The sequence below is a fragment of the Triticum urartu genome, chromosome 1A, assembly GCF_056163025.1.
Source record: "Triticum urartu cultivar PI428250 chromosome 1A, HENAU_Tu73, whole genome shotgun sequence".
Lineage (NCBI taxonomy): Eukaryota > Viridiplantae > Streptophyta > Magnoliopsida > Poales > Poaceae > Triticum > Triticum urartu.
Genome location: NC_141873.1, coordinates 511,590,577 through 511,610,713, shown reverse-complemented (window position 1 = coordinate 511,610,713; position 20,137 = coordinate 511,590,577). Strand labels below are relative to the sequence as shown.

The 20,137-nt window shown below is 45.0% G+C and overlaps 1 long non-coding RNA gene across 1 annotated transcript; it reads right to left on the bottom strand.

The window, feature by feature from the left end:
* Positions 1-15,199: 15,199 nt before the first annotated feature.
* LOC125536888 (uncharacterized) lies at positions 15,200-16,931 on the bottom strand. Its single transcript, XR_007295296.2, has 2 exons — positions 16,414-16,931; positions 15,200-16,204 (listed from the first exon to the last, which is right to left on the bottom strand). It is a non-coding gene; the product is annotated as an uncharacterized LOC125536888 (long non-coding RNA).
* Positions 16,932-20,137: the final 3,206 nt, after the last annotated feature.

Sequence of the window (20,137 nt, the reverse complement as noted above, 5' to 3'; positions counted from 1 at the left end):
ATTAGCCTCGTTGATGTGAGACTTTCCCCTTTTTTGTCTTCTCCACATAACCCCCATCATTATATTCTAGTCCACCCATAGTGCTATATCCATGGCTCGCGCTCATGTATTGAGTGAAAGTTTATAGGTTTGAGATTACTAAAGTATGAAACAATTGCTTGGCTTGTCATCGGGGTTGTGCATGATGAGAGCATTCTTGTGTGACGAAAATAAAACATGACTAAACTATATGATTTTGTAGGGATGAACTTTCTTTGGCCATGTTATTTTGAGAAGACATAATTGCTTAGTTAGTATGCTTGAAGTATTATCATTTTTATGTCAATATGAACTTTTGTCTTGAATCTTTAGGATCTGAATATTCATACCACAATTAAGAAGAATCACATTAAAATTATGCCAAGTAGCACTCCGCATCAAAAATTCTGTTTTATCATTTACCTACTCGAGGACGAGCAGGAATTAAGCTTGGGGATGCTGATACGTCTCCAACGTATCTATAATTTTTGATTGATCCATGCTATATTATCTACTGTTTTGAATGTTTATGGGCTTTATTATACCCTTTTATATCATTTTTGGGACTAACCTATTAAACCAGAGCCCAGTGCCAGTTTCTGTTTTTTACCCTGTTTTAGGGTTTCGAAGAAAAGGAAAATCAAACGGAGTCCAATTGACCTGAAACTTCACGGAACTCATTTTTGGAAGGAAAGAAGCCCAGAAGACTTGGAGTGCACATCGGGGGATCTACGAGGAGGTCACGAGGCAGGGGGCACGCCCACCCTGTTGGAAATATGCCCTAGAGGCAATAATAAAATGATTATTATTATATTTCCTTGTTCATGATAATTGTCTATTGTTCATGCTATAATTGTGTTATTCGGAAATCATAATACATGCGTGAATACATAGACCATAACATGTCCCTAGTAAGCCTCTAGTTAACTAGCTCGTTGATCAATAGATAGTCATGGTTTCCTGACTATGGACATTGGATGTCATTGATAACGGGATCACATCATTAGGAGAATGATGTGATGGACAAGACCCAATACTAAGCATAACACAAGATCGTGTAGTTCGTTTGCTAGAGCTTTTCTAGTGTCAAGTATCATTTCCTTAGACCATGAGATCATGTAACTCCCGGATGCCGTAGGAGTGCTTTGGGTGTACCAAACGTCACAACGTAACTGGGTGACTAATAAAGGTATACTATAGGTATCCCCGAAAGTATCTGTTGGGTTGACACGGATCGAGACTGGAATTTGTCACTCCGTATGACGGAGAGGTATCTCTGGGCCCACTTGGTAATGCATCATCATAATGAGCTCAATATGACCAAGTGTTTGGTCACGGAATCATGCATTACGGTACGAGTAAAGTGACTTGCCGGTAACAAGATTGAACGAGGTATTGGGATACCGACGATCGAATCTCGGGCAAGTAACGTACCGATTGACAAAGGGAATTGTATACGGGATTGATTGAATCCTCGACATCGTGGTTCATCTGATGAGATCATCGTGGAACATGTGGGAGCCAACATGGGTATCCTGATCCCGCTGTTGGTTATTGACCGGAGAGTCGTCTCGGTCATGTCTACGTGTCTCCCGAACTCGTAGGGTCTACACACTTAAGGTTCGGTGGCGCTAGGTTGTAGATATATTAGTATGCGGTAACCTGAAAGTTGTTCGGAGTCCCGGATGAGATCCCGGACATCACGAGGAGTTCCGGAATGGTCCGGAGGTGAAGATTTATATATAGGAAGTCCAGTTTCGGCCATCGGGTAAGTTTCGGGGGTAATCGGTATTGTACCAGGACCACGGGAAGGGTCCCGGGGGTCCACCCGGTGGGGCCACCTATCCCGGAGGGCCCCATGGGCTGAAGTGGGAGGGGAACCAGCCCCTGGTGGGCTGGTGCGCCCCCCATGGGCCTCCCCCTGCGCCTAGGGTTGGAAACCCTAGGGGTGGGGGCACCCCACTTGGCTTGGAGGGCAAGTTCCCCCCCTTGGCCGCCGCCCCCCCTTGGAGATCCCATCTCCTAGGGCCGGCGCCCCCCTAGGGGCCCTATATATAGTGGGGGAAGGAGGGCAGCCGCACCAAGTCTCTGGCGCCTCCCTCTCCCCACGTAACACCTCTCTCTCTCTCTCGTTCGAGCTTGGCGAAGCCCTGCCGAGATCACCGCTGCTTCCACCACCACACTGTCGTGCTGCTGGATCTCCATCAAACTCTCCTTCCCCTTGCTGGATCAAGAAGGAGGAGACTTCTTCCCAACCGTACGTGTGTTGAACGCGGAGGTGCCGTCCGTTCGGCGCTAGGTCATCGGCGATTTGGATCACGACGAGTACAACTCCAGCAACCCCGTTCTCTTGAACGCTTCCGCTCGCGATCTACAAGGGTATGTAGATGCACTCCCCTCTCCCTCGTTGCTAGATGACTCCATAGATTTATCTTGGTGATGCGTAGAAAATTTTAAAATTCTGCTACGTTCCCCAACAGTGGCATCATGAGCTAGGTCTATGCATAGTTTCTATGCACGAGTAGAACACTAGTTGTTGTGGGCGTTGATTTTGTCAATTTACTTGCCGTTACTAGTCTTATCTTGATTCGTCAGCATCGTGGGATGAAGCGGCCCGGACCGACCTTACACGTACGCTTACATGAGACTGGTTCCACCGACTGACATGCACTAGTTGCATAAGGTGGCTGGCGGGTGTCTGTCTCTCCCACTTTAGTCGGATCGGATTCGATGAAAAGGGTCCTTATGAAGGGTAAATAGAAATTGGCATATCACATTGTGGTTTTGGCGTAGGTAAGAAACATTCTTGCTAGAAACCTATAGCAGCCACGTAAAAACTTGCAACAACAATTAGAGGACGTCTAACTTGTTTTTGCAGCATGTGCATGTGATGTGATATGGCCAAAAGGATGTGATGAATGATATATGTGATGTATGAGATTGATCATGTTCTTGTAATAGGAATCACTACTTGCATGTCGATGAGTATGACAACCGGCAGGAGCCATAGGAGTTGTCTTAATTTATTTATGACCTGCGTGTCAACATAAACGTCATGTAATTACTTTACTTTATTGCTAAACCATTAGCCATAGTAGTAGAAGTAATAGATGACGAGACAACTTCATGAAGACACGATGATGGAGATCATGGTGTCATGCCGGTGACGATGATGATCATGGCGCCCCGAAGATGGAGATCAAAAGGAGCAAATGATATTGGCCATATCATGTCACTATTTGATTGCATGTGATGTTTATCATGTTTTTGCTTCTTATTTGCTTAGAACGATGGTAGTAAATAAGATGATCCCTCACAATAATTTAAGAAAGTGCTCCCCCTAACTGTGCACTGTTGCTAAGGTCCGTTGTTCCGAAGCACCACGTGATGATCGGGTGTGATAGGTTCTAACGTTCGCATACAACGGGTGTAAGCCAGATTTACACACGCAATACACTTAGGTTGACTTGACGAGCCTAGCATGTACAGACATGGCCTCGGAACACGGAAGACCGAAAGGTCGAACATGAGTCATATAGAAGATACGATCAACATGAAGATGTTCACCGATGATGACTAGTCCGTCTCACGTGATGATCGGACACGGCCTAGTTGAATCAGATCATGTATCACTTAGATGACTGGAGGGATGTCTGTCTGAGTGGGAGTTCATTAAATAATTTGATTAGATGAACTTAATTATCATGAACTTAGTCTAAAATCTTTGCAATGTGTCTTGTAGATCAAATGGTCCACGCTAATGTTGCTCTCAACTTCAACGCGTTCCTAGAGAAAACCAAGCTGAAAGACGATGGCAGCAACTACACGGACTGGGTCCGTAACCTGAGGATTATCCTCATAGCTGCCAGGAAAGCATATGTCCTTGATGCACCACTAGGTGAAGCACCTGTTTTCCCTGCAGAACAAGACGTTATGAACGCTTGGCAGACACGTAGTGATGATTACTCCCTGGTTCAGTGCGGCATGCTTTACAGCTTAGAACCGGGGCTCCAAAAGCATTTTGAGCAACACGGGGCATATGAGATGTTCCAAGAGTTGAAAATGGTTTTCCAAGCTCACGCCCGAGTCGAGAGATATGAAGTCTCCGACAAGTTCTATAGTTGTAAGATGGAGGAGAATAGTTCTGTCAGCGAGCACATACTCAAAATGTCTGGGCTGCATAATCGCTTGTCTCAACTAGGAGTTAATCTCCCGGATGATGCGGTCGTTGACAGAATCCTTCAGTCGCTCCCACCTAGCTACAAGAGCTTTGTGATGAACTTCAATATGCAGGGGATGGAAAAGACCATTCCCGAGGTATATTCAATGCTGAAATCAGCGGAGGTGGAAATCAAAAAGGAACATCAAGTGTTGATGGTGAATAAAACCACTAAGTTCAAGAAAGGCAAGGGTAAAAAGAACTTCAAGAAGGACGACAAGGGAGTTGCCGCGTCCGGTAAGCAAGCTGCCGGGAAGAAGTCAAAGAATGGACCCAAGCCTGAGACTGAGTGCTTTTATTGCAAGGGAAATGGTCACTGGAAGCGGAATTGCCCCAAGTACTTAGCGGAAAAGAAGGCCGGCAATACCAAAGGTATATGTGATATACATGTTATTGATGTATACCTTACCAGCGCTCGTAGTAGCTCCTGGGTATTTGATACCGGTGCAGTTTCTCATATTTGTAACTCAAAACAGGAACTGCGGAATAAACGAGACTGGCGAAGGACGAGGTGACGATGCGCGTCGGGAATGGTTCCAAGGTCGATGTGATCGCCGTCAGAACGCTACCTCTGCATTTACCTACGGGATTAGTTTTAAACCTCAATAATTGTTATTTAGTACCAGCTTTGAGCATGAACATTGTATCTGGATCTCGTTTAATGCGAGATGGCTACTCATTTAAATCTGAGAATAATGGTTGTTATTTATTTATATGAGAGACATGTTTTATGGTCATGCCCCGCTGGTCAATGGTTTATTCTTATTTAATCACGAACATGATGTTACACACATTCATAGTGTGAATGCCAAAAGATGTAAGGTTGATAATGATAGTCCCACATACTTGTGGCACTGCCGCCTTGGTCACATTGGTGTCAAACGCATGAAGAAACTCCATGCAGATGGACTTTTGGAGTCTCTTGATTATGAATCATTTGACACGTGCGAACCATGCCTCATGGGTAAAATGACCAAGACTCCGTTCTCCGGAACAATGGAGCGAGCAACCAACTTATTGGAAATCATACATACTGATATGTGCGGTCCAATGAGCATTGAGGCTCGCGGTGGCTATCGTTATGTCCTCACCCTCACTGATGACTTAAGTAGATATGGGTATGTATACTTAATGAAACACAAGTCTGAGACCTTTGAAAAGCTCAAGGAATTTCAGAGTGAGGTTGAGAATCAACGTGAAAGAAAAATCAAGTTCTTACAATCAGATCGTGGGGGAGAATATTTGAGTCACGAATTTGGCACGCACTTAAGGAAATGTGGAATAGTTTCACAACTCACGCCGCCTGGAACACCACAGCATAATGGTGTGTCCGAACGTCGTAATCGCACCCTATTGGATATGATACGATCTATGATGTCTCTTACCGATCTACCGCTACCATTTTGGGGTTATGCTATAGAGACTGCCGCATTCACTTTAAATAGGGCTCCGTCGAAATCCGTTGAACGACACCGTATGAATTGTGGTTTGGCAAGCAACATAAGCTGTCGTTTCTGAAAGTTTGGGGATGCGATGCTTATGTCAAGAAACTTCAACCTGAAAAGCTCGAATCCAAATCAGAAAAAATGCGTCTTCATAGGATACCCTAAAGAAACTATTGGTTATACCTTCTATCTTAGATCCGAAGGCAAGACCTTTGTTGCCAAGAATGGATCCTTTCTAGAGAAAGAGTTTCTCTCGAAAGAAGTAAGTGGGAGGAAAGTAGAACTTGATGAACTATTGCCTCTTGAACCGGAGAGTGGCGCAGCTCAAGAAATTGTTCCTGAGGTGTCTGCACCGACTAGGAAGGAAGTTAATGATGATGATCATGAAACTTCAGATCAAGTTGCTACTGAACTTCGAAGGTCCACAAGGACGTGTTCCGCACCAGAGTGGTACGGCAACCCTGTCTTGGAAATCATGTTGTTGGACAATGGTGAACCTTCGAACTATGAAGAAGCGATGGCGGGCCCAGATTCCGACAAATGGCCGGAAGCCATGAAATCCGAGATAGGATCCATGTATGAAAACGAAGTATGGACTTTGACTGACTTGCCCGTTGATCGGCGAGCCATAGAAAATAAATGGATCTTTAAGAAGAAGACAGACGCGGATGGTAATGTGACCATCTATAAAGCTCGACTTGTCGCTAAGGGTTATCGACAAGTTCAAGGGGTTGACTACGATGAGACTTTCTCACCCGTAGCGAAGCTGAAGTCCGTCCGAATCATGTTAGCAATTGCCGCATTCTATGATTATGAGATATGGCAAATGAATGTCAAAACGGCATTCCTTAATGGTTTCCTTAAGGAAGAATTGTATATGATGCAGCCAGAAGGTTTTGTCGATCCTAAGAACGCTGACAAGGTGCGCAAGCTCCAACGCTCAATCTATGGGCTGGTGCAAGCATCTCGGAGTTGGAACATTCGCTTTGATGAGATGATCAAAGCGTTTGGGTTTACGCAGACTTACGGAGAAGCCTGCATTTACAAGAAAGTGAGTGGGATCTCCGTAGCATTTCTCATATTGTATGTGGATGACATACTATTGATGGGAAATGATATAGAATTCTTGGAAAGCATAAAGTCCTACTTGAACAAGTGTTTTTCAATGAAGGACCTTGGAGAAGTTGCTTATATATTAGGCATCAAGATCTATAGAGATAGATCGAGACGCCTCATTGGTCTTTCACAAAGTACATACCTTGACAAGATATTGAAGAAGTTCAATATGGATCAGTCCAAGAAGGGGTTCTTGCCTGTATTGCAAGGTGTGAGATTGAGCACAGCTCAATGCCCGACCACGGCAGAAGATAGAGAAAAGATGAGTGTCGTCCCCTATGCCTCGGCCATAGGGTCTATCATGTATGTCATGATGTATACCAGACCTGATGTAAACCTTGCCGTAAGTTTGGTAGGAAGGTACCAAAGTAATCCCGGCATGGAACACTGGACAGCGGTCAAGAATATCCTGAAGTACTTGAAAAGGACTAAGGATATGTTTCTTGTGTATGGAGGTGACGAAGAGCTCGTCGTAAAGGGTTACGTCGATGCTAGCTTCGACACAGATCTGGATGACTCTAAGTCACAAACCGGATACATGTATATTTTGAATGGTGGGGCAATCAGCTGGTGCAGTTGCAAGCAAAGCGTCGTGGCGGGATCTACATGTGAAGCGGAGTACATGGCAGCCTCGGAGGTAGCACAAGAAGCAATCTGGGTGAAGGAGTTCATTACCGACCTAGAAGTTATTCCCAATGCGTCGGGTCCGATGACTCTCTTCTGTGACAACACTGGAGCTATTGCCCTTGCCAAGGAGCCCAGGTTTCACAGGAAGACCAGGCATATCAAGCGTCGCTTCAACTCCATTCGCGAAAATGTTCAAAATGGAGACATAGATATTTGCAAAGTGCATACGGACCTGAATGTCGCAGATCCGTTGACTAAACCTCTTCCTCGAGCAAAACATGATCAACACCAAAACTCTATGGGTGTTTGATTCATCACAATGTAACTAGATTATTGACTCTAGTTCAAGTGGGAGACTGTTGGAAATATGCCCTAGAGGCAATAATAAAATGATTATTATTATATTTCCTTGTTCATGATAATTGTCTATTGTTCATGCTATAATTGTGTTATCCGGAAATCATAATACATGTGTGAATACATAGACCATAACATGTCCCTAGTAAGCCTCTAGTTAACTAGCTCGTTGATCAATAGATAGTCACGGTTTCCTGACTATGGACATTGGATGTCATTGATAACGGGATCACATCATTAGGAGAATGATGTGAGGGACAAGACCCAATACTAAGCATAGCACAAGATCGTGTAGTTCGTTTGCTAGAGCTTTTCCAATGTCAAGTATCATTTCCTTAGACCATGAGATCGTGTAACTCCCGGATGCCGTAGGAGTGCTTTGGGTGTACCAAACGTCACAACGTAACTGGGTGACTATAAAGGTATACTACAGGTATCCCTGAAAGTATCTGTTGGGTTGACACGGATCGAGACTGGAATTTGTCACTCCGTATGACGGAGAGGTATCTTTGGGCCCACTCGGTAATGCATCATCATAATGAGCTCAATGTGACCAAGTGTTTGGTCATGGGATCATGCATTACAGTACGAGTAAAGTGACTTGCCGGTAACAAGATTGAACGAGGTATTGGGATACCGACGATCGAATCTCGGGCAAGTAACGTACCGATTGACAAAGGGAATTGTATACGGGATTGATTGAATCCTCGACATCGTGGTTCATCCGATGAGATCATCATGGAACATGTGGGAGCCAACATGGGTATCCAGATCCCACTGTTGGTTATTGACCGGAGAGTCGTCTCGGTCATGTCTACGTGTCTCCCGAACCCGTAGGGTCTACACACTTAAGGTTCGGTGGCGCTAGGGTTGTAGAGATATTAGTATGCGGTAACCCGAAAGTTGTTCAGAGTCCCGGATGAGATCCCCAATGTCACGAGGAGTTCCGGAATGGTCCGGAGGTGAAGATTTATATATAGGAAGTCCAGTTTCGGCCATCGAGAAAGTTTCGGGGGTAATCGGTATTGTACCAAGACCACGGGAAGGGTCCCGGGGGTCCACCGGGTGGGGCCACCTATCCCGGAGGGCCCCATGGGCTGAAGTGGGAGGGGAACCAGCCCCTGGTGGGACTGGTGCGCCCCCCATGGGCCTCCCCCTGCGCCTAGGGTTGGAAACCCTAGGGGTGGGGGCGCCCCACTTGGCTTGGGGGGCAAGTTCCCCCCCTTGGCCCCCCCTTGGAGATCCCATCTCCTAGGGCCGGCGCCCCCCTCCCTAGGCGCCCTATATATAGTGGGGGGAGGGAGGGCAGCTGCACCAAGTCTCTGGCGCCTCCCTCTCCCCACGTAACACCTCTCTCTCTCGTTGGAGCTTGGCGAAGCCCTGCCGAGATCACCCCTACTTCCACCACCACGCCGTCGTGCTGCTAGATCTCCATCAACCTCTACTTCCCCTTGATGGATCAAGAAGGAGGAGACGTCTTCCCAACCGTACATGTGTTGAACGTGGAGGTGCCGTCCATTCGGCGCTAGGTCATCGGTGATTTGGATCACGACGAGTACGACTCCATCAACCCCGTTCTCTTGAACGCTTCCGCTCGCGATCTACAAGGGTATGTAGATGCACTCCCCTCTCCCTCGTTACTAGATGACTCCATAGATTGATCTTGGTGATGCGTAGAAAATTTTAAAATTCTGCTACGTTCCCCAACACACACCCCCTGGGCGCGCCCTCCACCCTCGTGAGCCCCTCGTGGCCCCCCTGACGTACTTCTTCCGCCTATATATCTCCATATACCCTAAAAACATCCGAGAGCACAATAGATCGGGAGTTCCGCCGCCAGAAGCCTCCGTAGCCACCAAAAACCAATCTAGACCCGTTCCGGCACCCTGCCGGAGGGGGCAATCCTTCTCCGGTGGCCATCTTCATCATCCCGGTGCTCTCCATGACGAGGAGGGAGTAGTTATCCCTCGGGGCTGAGGGTATGTACCAGTAGCTATGTGTTTGATCTCTCTCTCTCTCTTGTGTTCTTGAGGTGATACGATCTTGATGTATCGTGAGCTTTGCTATTATAGTTGGATCTTATGATGTTTTCTCCCCCCCCCCCTCTACTCTCTTGTAATGAATTGAGTTTCCCCTTTGAAGTAATCTTATTGAATTGAGTCTTTAAAGATTTGAGAACACTTGATGTATGTCTTGCCGTGCGTATCTGTGGTGACAATGGGATACCACGTGATTCACTTGATGTATGTTTTGGTGATCAACTTGCGGGTTCCGCCCATGAACCTATGCATAGGGGTTGGCACACGTTTTCGTCGTGATTCTCTGGTAGAAACTTTGGGGCACTCTTTGAGGTCCTATGTGTTGGTTGAATAGATGAATCTGAGATTGTGTGATGCATATCGTATAATCATGCCCACGGATACTTGAGGTGACATTGGAGTATCTAGGTGACATTAGGGTTTTGGTTGATTTGTGTCTTAAGGTGTTATTCTAGTACGAACTCTAGGGTTGTTTGTGACACTTATAGGAATAGCCCAACGGATTAATTGGAAAGAATAACTTTGAGGTGGTTTCGTACCCTACCATAATCTCTTCGTTCGTTCTCCGCTATTAGTGACTTTGGAGTGACTCTTTGTTGCATGTTGAGGGATAGTTATGTGATCCAATTATGTTATTATTGTTGAGGGAACTTACACTAGTGAAAGTATGAACCCTAGGCCTTATTTCCACACATTGCAATACCGTTTACGCTCACTTTTATCACTTGCTACCTTGCTGTTTTTATAATTTCAGATTACAAATACCTTTATGTACTATCCATATACCACTTGTATCACCATCTCTTCGCCGAACTAGTGCACCTATACAATTTACCATTGTATTGGGTGTGTTGGGGACACAAGAGACTCTTTGTTATTTGGTTGCAGGGTTGCTTGAGAGAGACCATCTTCATCCTACGCCTCCTACGGATTGATAAACTTTAGGTCATCCACTTGAGGGAAATTTGCTACTGTCCTACAAACCTCTGCACTTGGAGGCCCAACAACGTCTACAAGAAGAAGGGTGTGTAGTAGACAGCACAAACCTGCATTGGACAACATGCAACGGGCTCTGGAAATAATGGTCCTGTTCATACGCTCAGCAACACCGTTTTGTTGAGGAGTATAAGGAACGGTGTAGTGTCTGACAATGCCTTCAGACTTGCAATAATTCTTAAATTGCTTAGAACAGAATTCCATACCATTATCAGTGCGAAGTATCCTTTCCTTCTTTTCAGTTTGTCTTTCAATCATAATCTTCCACTCCTTAAATGCTGAGAATGCTTCATATTTATGCTTCAAGAAATAAGGCCAAACTTTTCTCGAATAATCATCAATTATAGTCAGCATGTAACTAGCACCACATAGTGACTTTCTGCGAGATGGTCCCCATAAATCAGAATGCACATAATCAAGAATACCTTCGGTTGTATGAGTCGAAGTGTTGAACTTCACCCTCTTGTGTTTGCCGAAGATACAATGCTCACAAAATTTCAATTTACCAGGTTCATATCCATCAAGAAGACCTCTCTTATTTAACTCTGCTAAACCAAGTTCACTCATATGTCCAAGTCGCATATGCCAAAGGTTAGCAGCATCACAATCAGAATTCTTTGAAATAACTGGAGTAGCGTTACCTGAAGCGGTAGAACCTCGTAGGTAATAAAGACCATTGGTCGAACTTAAATCACCTTTCATCACAATAAGGGAACCTTTGATGACTTTCAAAACACTATCTTCACCTGAATACTTGTACCCCTTTGCATCAAGGGCACTCATAGAAATAAGATTTCTCTTCATCTTCGGAATATACAGAACATCTGCCAAAGTTCTGATTATGCCATCAAACATCTTGATTCGAATAGAACCTATGCCTTCAATCTTGCATGGTGAATTATCAAAACCCAAAACGGAACTAGCAGCAGTTGTGGAATCAAAAGTATTAAACCAATCTCTATGTGGACACATATGAAAAGTGCATGCAGTGTCAAGTACCCACTCATCAGTGGTCTCAGCACATCCAGCAATAACGACAAGAGCATCATGGAACTATCATCACGAGCAACGTTAGCAGAATTTTCACCTTGTTTGTTACCTTTCCTCTTTTCCTTGTTCTGCAACTTGAAACACTCAGAGATGTCATGCCCGTCTCTCTTGCAATACCTGCAATACTTCTTGTCTCTGGATTGCGACCGGCCCCTGTAGCCGTTCTTACTTTTGCCTCTGTTTCCATTATGTGAGTTCTTCTCCTTTGTCCTGCCACGAACAGATAATCCCTCTGCTTGGGATGAACTTGAACCATCATGAGGCACCATTAATTTCATCTTCTCCTTAGAGTTCAAAGCTTCATAAACTTCATTAAGTGTGAGAGTATCACGACTATATAATATGGTGTCTCTAAAATTGGTATAAGAACTTGGCATTGAACAAAGTAACATTAAAGCAGTATCTTCCTCTTCATACTTAACCTCCATTGCAGCTAGATCAGATATGATCTCTTTAAATTCCGAAATATGATTCAAAACATTACCGCCCTCGGGTAACCTGTGCAGGAATAATTTTTGCTTCAGATGCATCTTGCTGGTGAGATCTTTAGTCATGCAAATCCCTTCCAGCTTTAACCATAGAGCGGCGGCAGTTTTCTCGCTCAAAACTTCCTGCAAAATATTATTATGCAAATGGAGTTGAATTTGTGACAAAGCCTTACAATCAATTCTTTTCTCCTCAGCTATCCAGTCCTCAATTCGGTTCTTCCCAAAACTATCCAGTGCTACATCATAGTCGGCATGTGCCAACAACGCCCGCATCTTGACTTGCCATAGGGTAAACCTTGTGTCACGATCCAGCAGCGAAAAATTGTACTTCATGGAAGCCATAAGCAGATAAATCTGTGTACACAAAGTAATACAAGCCGGAAGAAAAATTCTTGATAGAATTTAATATGCAGATCAAACGGATAGTAGGATAAATAACACCTGGTAGCTTCGGATGGATGTAGCAACCAGGGCCAAAGTGCACTGTAGCTTGATTTGATGGAGTACTAGTTGATGTGCTAGAACACTAGTACTGTCAGCCCTTGGTCTTCACGTGAGAACGTGGCGGCTGGTCAGATCGCTTGCTCCTGAAGCCTCGGGTTGATGCGCGTGTTGGATCTCGTGGATGCCACAGATCGCGTACGGCAGCTGTAGACAAACGCAGCAGATGGACGCGCCCACCGTCTGTCGGTCTCGGCGGATTGGTTTGTGACTATGGTTGCTACATGTTGCCACAACTAAGGTTAGGCAATTTTGACCAACTTAGGTGGGTGTTTGGTTCAAGCTTTACCTTAGGTAATATACTTTTTGTCACACTAAGGCCCCACATGACATATACTTAAAAAGTGTGGCAAGATTCTTTTAGGCTTGCCAATTTGTGGCTCTCATTTGGAAGAACTAACCTTATACAAGTGTGACAAAAAATGTATGGCAAAATGTGGCACTCCTAGGCCTAGAACCAAACAACCCCTAAAACTGCAGCGGAAATCAACTCGCCTCGGACTCGGCGGATCGCAGGATGTGGCGGCGGGCACAGAACGCCAACCCTAACTCGTCTCAAAACTTAGCTCTGTCTACCACTTTGTTAGATAATAACGAGATAAACGAGACACGAGAGCACACGGATTTTTACGTGAAAACCCTTGCGGGAGAAAACCACGGACGCATGAAGGCGCAATCACTATGAGGAGGAGTATTACAAGCACAAGACGACAGACCGTCTGAGGTGCAACTACATGGGGTATATAAGAGGGCAATACATAAGAGTCTTTGGAGGACAAGTAAACGAGTTGTACTCGTACGCGTCGGTACCAACGCAAAGGCCCACTCCGTATGTACTATGTCTAGTCCAATACGGTATAGTTTGGCTCATAATTTAACAACAACTAGCACAAATGCCCGTGCGTTGCAACGGGAGAAAACATTGATCATGAGAAACTGTGTCGTGGGACAATGGACGCTCATGAGAAAAAAGATGGATCATTTGAGAATTGCGCATGAGCTCATGACATGGGGCCGGTATTACTCCGAGTAAATTTATGTTTCTGAACCAGAAAAATTAGCAATATCAATAATCTTAAGTAATAGTAGCAGCAAACAAACCAACCTAGAATAACAATTGCAGCAGCAAGCAATTCCAAACATCATTTTGGTCCATTTAGCAGACGATGAGAGCGTTGTGGGTGGAGAGGGATGAATGTCCTGAGGAATTCGATCAGTGCCTTCCACTTTGCAGCATATTCTTTGAGAGTTTAATAACTGCTACTTCTAAATGGTGCATCATTGTAACCTTTACAAAATTATTACATGTCACTAAGGTGATGGACGAAAGGTTTATACATGTGCACTTTGTCAACCTCCACTCATTTAATCAGATTGGTAAATTCACGTGTAGTCGATGTGCAGAGTTTATCCCAATCACTACAAATAACCACCATCCGTCCCAAAGCAGAGGAATATTCTAAATCTGAAGGTACCGGTAGTTAATTTCTATTTTTTGGTAGAAAGCTAAAACTCAAATTGTTGACCGAACTGGTTTACAGCCAACAAAACCTCGGATACATGTCTAAAGTTCATTAGGGCTGCCAGCCAACACACGAAAGTTCCTTTTTCTGAACATCACACATGTCATGTTCACTTGTTTAGAGGAAATGTAAGTTTTCTCCATCAAGTAAATCAACCTTCACAAAAGAATAAAGTTACCAGATTTCCTTACATGATCATTTTGCACAAACATACGCCACCTATACTGGAGAACAAAGTTGTCCGGCAACCCACAAAATGTTCAGATTACTGTATAAAGACTGTCAGTTTTTATTATGATGAAACCTTTAAAATTGTGTACCAAAGGTTCGGATCAAAGGAAATGTAGGATCCTCATTCATACAATGGAATTTTCCAAGAGGTGCCACATCTGGAGTCTGTGTGAACCATACACGATACTCTCTCTGGTAAAACCACCCTAAATATGGGTCATTTGACATATATCAGTTTTACTTTGGGTTTTCTAGATATGACTTACTAATTGCAGGACACCAGCATGCATGTTGTCTTAATTTTCTTTTGCAATCTCAGGAAGAAAGCTGCAAATGTTCAGTTTTTTTTCTAATGTGAGTTATAATTTGGGTAACATAATCTTCAAAATGACTGTACAGATGACTCTTCCATGATCTACTTTTCTGAGTAAGATATTTACATATAAAGTATGCAAACCTTTGATGTTTAAGTACTTCTCAGGAGCTGAATATACGTCCTATGAAAATTTCTTACCAGATTCTGAAAGAATTTTCATATCAGCAGAGGCCGCTCAGCTGTCATACTCAACGACCCAATGTACAGACTCTATTAAAATTGACAAGTGGTGCCTGCTTAGTGTGATATGAAAAATGGTTACAATTTGCAGAGAAAAATAAAAATCAGAGCCTTTCTGTGTGTGGCAATGGAGATGAGTTGAATGAATCTGCAACTGAATTCAACTGAAAAAATCATGGAAACCTGAACAAAAGGGAGGATCGTATACAGCTACATAATTTTAATCTGAGTGGAGTTGGTCATGCCGCATGCAGACCGTGGCGTTGTGCTGCTGTGTGCAAACCATGGAGTTTCGAGTTGCTGCCTCTATGCCCATAGCTCTACGGGTGCCTGCAGCAGCACAGCCATCTCCTCATCGGTGATGGCGCCCAGCCGCACGAGCTCCACGTCAAACACCTCAGCCATCCACTCCTCGCGCACCACCGACTATACCAACGACGTACGGCAGGTCGAGCGCGCCGCCGACATCGTCCTGCATGAATGCGTGTGTCGGGGACTTGCAGGTAAGGAGCTCCAGTAGGAGCACTCCCAGGGAGTAGACGTCCGCCTTCAGCATGGGCTGCCATGTGTCCGGCACCTCCGAGGCGCGGTAGCCGCCGGCGCCTGCGATGGCGAACGTGCGCGCAGATGGGGTGAGTCGGGGAAAGCGTGCATGCTCCCCCGTCTCCGCCGATCTCGGCCGCGCTTGTTGCTGCTGCTGCTGCTGGCGGCGGCAGCGGTTGCTGCTACATAATGGGATTGTCTTCGAGCCCGGTGATGGATCGCGATGAAGACGGGAAGGAAGGCCGGCGAGGTCGGGATGGCGCGGATCCGGCTGCAGGAGGTCGATTCCGGCCTGATCCGGGCGAGGCGGCGTTAGTCGTTGGCCATGGCTGCTCCTGTAGAAGAAGTGAGAGGCAGTCCTTGTGTGAGAGAGAGAAACAGAGGGGAAGGAAACGGAGAAGAGGGAGAGCAGGGAGAGGGGTGCGAGGCGTGGAGGTCCGGCGGCGCGGCAGCCGGTGGCGAGGCCGAGCGCGAAGGCGGCGGGGTGGCAAGGGGCTCCCGGATCGGCGGGGGAAAACAACAACGCAGCCGGGATATATACAGATAGATTAGTTCCACTTTGGATATGGTAAATAAATATAGATGTGTTACAGAAAAAAACTGAAAGCGTAAATTCATGAAAAGAAAGCGTATTGTGACGGTGAACCCAACGAGTCAATCCGTACTTTATTATTAAAAAAAATTAAGGAGGGATAGATATGTACCTATATCATGTATGAACACGAGAGGAACCAAAGAAAAATCCCAAATAATTGCGCGCACGAGTACATGGCCTCAGAAGAAGTAGCCGAAAACAAGCGCGGTCAGGGATGCCATGGCGACAGCCGGGGCGGCAGCCGACGCGCCAGAGGCAGGCGCGGGAGCTGGTCCATCGGCAGCAGAGACCGTGCCGACCATGACGGCGGCGGCTGTCGCCACAGCAAGGATCCTTAGCTTCAGAGTAACTGCCATTTGCTTCGTCGACGGATGTTGCTGCAATGAACTAGCAAAGATGACTCTGGTGCTGGGAGAGAGGTGGAGATGTTGTCAGGCTTGTGATCTTGAATGAAGAAGGAGAGATCATTTGGGTGGTTATATATAGTACTCCCTATTCAAACTCTCTTATATTAGTTTATAGAGAGAGTAGTTCTTGGAGTTAGAGACTTCAGACATTTTCTTTGTTAGATGTAGAGACTTGAGACTTTGGCTTGGAAACAAAGGTTTCTAGCTGTAATCCTTCTGGACGGCCGGCCAATGCTTGCCTGGTCTGCTTGGCTGCTTCGCTGGCTAAATTAGCAGATGTTGGAAGAGGCCTTTAGGTCCCCGTTTGTGCTGATTGCATGCCATGTGTTCGGTTGTGTGGTGATCTCATTTACGCATTATGAAACCATGGGATGGGATGCTCTGCTGATGGCTGGCTGGTTACAACTCACAAAATATTTATTTTGTTTTGTTTTTAGCTGACTTTGTGGCTCCTGTTTGGATTGACCAAAGAAAATGAACTACTCTGTCAAGGGGGCAATAATACTACTAACTACTTTTATCATGTGGCTGATGTTCCAATTAGAAAAGGATGGTGGTGGGCAATGGCAAGTGAAGACATTGACAAAATTTCGCTAGATTAACCAGTCTTAGGAGCTTAAGGAGTGCGGCCGATTCGGTGCAGGTGCATCATGTAAACAGTAAATTCAAATAAAATAGCAAAACACTTAAAACAAATCTGAAATTTTTTGGCATCCAAGATGCAGTGTTTAGACATTCATCAAGGTTGTGGCAAAAAATACAAATTTTGGCTGTGAAAGACACTTTGAAAAAAGAACACTGTTTGGACCCCTTTTTTTTCCTAAAGCTCCTCGAACGTTCAAACATCACAAAAATTTGCAGACTCCTTGCGCACCTGAGGATCTTTGATGCCAAAAAAATTAGGATTTTTCAAATTTCTTTACTTTTTTTAAAATTTACTGTTCATTGGATGCAAATGAGCCCAAGTTCAGACGCAAATTACCAATCTTAGGAGCCATACTGTCCTTGTCACAAAAATGTTACTCAACACGGTAAGAATCTTGCAAGTAAACCAGCAATATTGCACACACCTTATGTTGAACAATACACAGGATGAACCAGATATCCGACAAGTTAAAATGACCAAAACCCAGGTCCACCAGATGAGCTGGCCTCAAACCTAATACACCCCTGTATATCATTCAGTGAACACAAGTAACATCATTGCAATTACAGCACATAATGATTTTCTACATGGGACAATATGCAAGCAAGTGTTTCTAATCAATAACGCATTGCTTCTGATCAGACTGTATATTGCAAGTGTTTCTCTATGATAAAGAAATGAATGAAATACTTCGTATCTGGTATGTGTACATGAACACATGGCACACTTTAATTAGCTAGTAGGGCGACTGTAGAAACCGGCTCCGCTAGAAAATCCTCGAGAGAGACTTGAGCTCCTGTATAGTAAATAACCGTACTCTTTACCTGCTCGAAAATTTCCCTAGATTGTGAAAATGACCATTGTTGCAAAATCTTCTCTGCATTATTGCAAAAACAGCACGCCGCTCGGTGTTGATAATTTTTTATACTTTCTTTGTATTTGATCCAGATTCTCGTGTATAGGTTTCCGCTTTGTTAATTAGGTCGTTTTTGTTTTGGATTTTCATACTGCAAAATCCTCTCACCGTTCTTGCAAAATGACCATTAGTACAAAATCTTCTGGGTTGGGGGCTCTTTTTTTCAGCTGTGTACTTACCACTTAGTAAGATTGTGAGAAACAGTTTTAGTATGAGCAGGACTAATTTTTCACGTAAGTATAGCAAGTGGAACTGGCAGCCAAGAAAATACTTACGCAAAATATTAGTATGAAATTTTAGCTATTGAGAGCTGAGCTAGTGAAAATTTCGGGGCTAACAAAATGACAAAAAATATTCAGGATCGAGTGTCAACCAGCCGCAGCGAACACATTACTTATTTGATTTGAGGAACTCAGAGTACTATATCTGTGTTATATTTGCATTTACTTGGTTGCTGCATACAATTTATATTCCTATATATATGGCGATCGTCCCAAATTTAGTTTGAATTCCATCCTGGTCTTCCTTTGAAGGAGTAAATTGTAGAAAACCACCGCTCTAAAGGCTAGGTTACCAAAAAATACTAAACTACAATTCTTTTGCAGAAAACACCATATCTAGCGTAATCTTTTTGCAAATAACATTGATTGGCGGATTAGGCTCGATTGAGCATGTTTATGAAAGTTGGGGCCTGCCAGTCAGGCTGATGTGGCACCGCTTAACATCTCACTTATAACGGCAACGTCTAGGAACATTATAATCATGTGTGGCCGTGTGGGGTCCACCTATCATTGGAAGATTGGAAGGAAAAAAAAGGAAAAACGATATGTGGTTCGTGCTCTGTTCCTCACCATGAACTCAAACCTAGGCTCGGGAACGCATGCAGGTTCATGGCACTCGAGGTGCACGATAGCCCGCACCACTGCTTCGAGAGCGCGCTTGTAGACGGGGACGCGGCCTCACTGAGTGCGGTGAAGTGGAGGATGGCGTCAGATCCGAGTGGCCTCGGTCTCCCCGCACTGCCCGGCGCCAGACCTGGGGGACCCATCCTCATCCCTTTGGTGCGGGCCGGCGGAAGAAGCACACCACGGCCGCCGTCATGCACCTCAGTCAGGCGCTGGAGGTTAAGGACATCTTCAGCAGTTGGCCCCTCCAGGACGCATAAAAATTGTCCCTGGAGGCGAGCCGGCGATACAATCGGCGCTGGGGGCGGTTTTGCGCCCAGTCGTCGCCCCCAGGCGCCGAAATTGGCCCACTTTGCAGCTCAATTTCGGCGAATAAAGGGCCCATATGGGCGAGAGTAGGCCCACATTCGGCGTGGTTTCGCCGTGTCTCGACGTTCAATTATCAACACAATTATTTCTTATCACATATTTCATCACAGAAAAATCAAATACTTCAACAAAATAGTACAACAACAAATAGTTCAATACTAATTATATAGTTCAACAAATAAAAACTCGTATTTCATCACACGGCGTCCCCCTTGAGCCTTCATAGGTGCTCAATCAGATCTTTCTGCAGTTGATGATGCACCTGTGGGTCTCGGATCTCCTGACGCATACTGAGATAGGCAGTCCAAGTTGTCGGTAGATGGTGATCAACTTCGGTTAGAGGACCCTGCCTGTAGTATGGTTCAGTGTCAAACACTGGGTCATCTTGCTCGCTCTCGATGATCATGTTGTGCAAGATGACACAGCAAGTCATAATCTCCCACATTTGATCTTTGGACCAGGTCTGAGCGGGGTACCGAACAACAGCAATCGAGATTGGAGCACAGCAAATGCCCGCTCGACATCCTTCCTGCAAGCCTCCTGAACTTTCGCAAACCAGGCGTTCTTGCCTCCTGCCGCAGGGTTTGAGA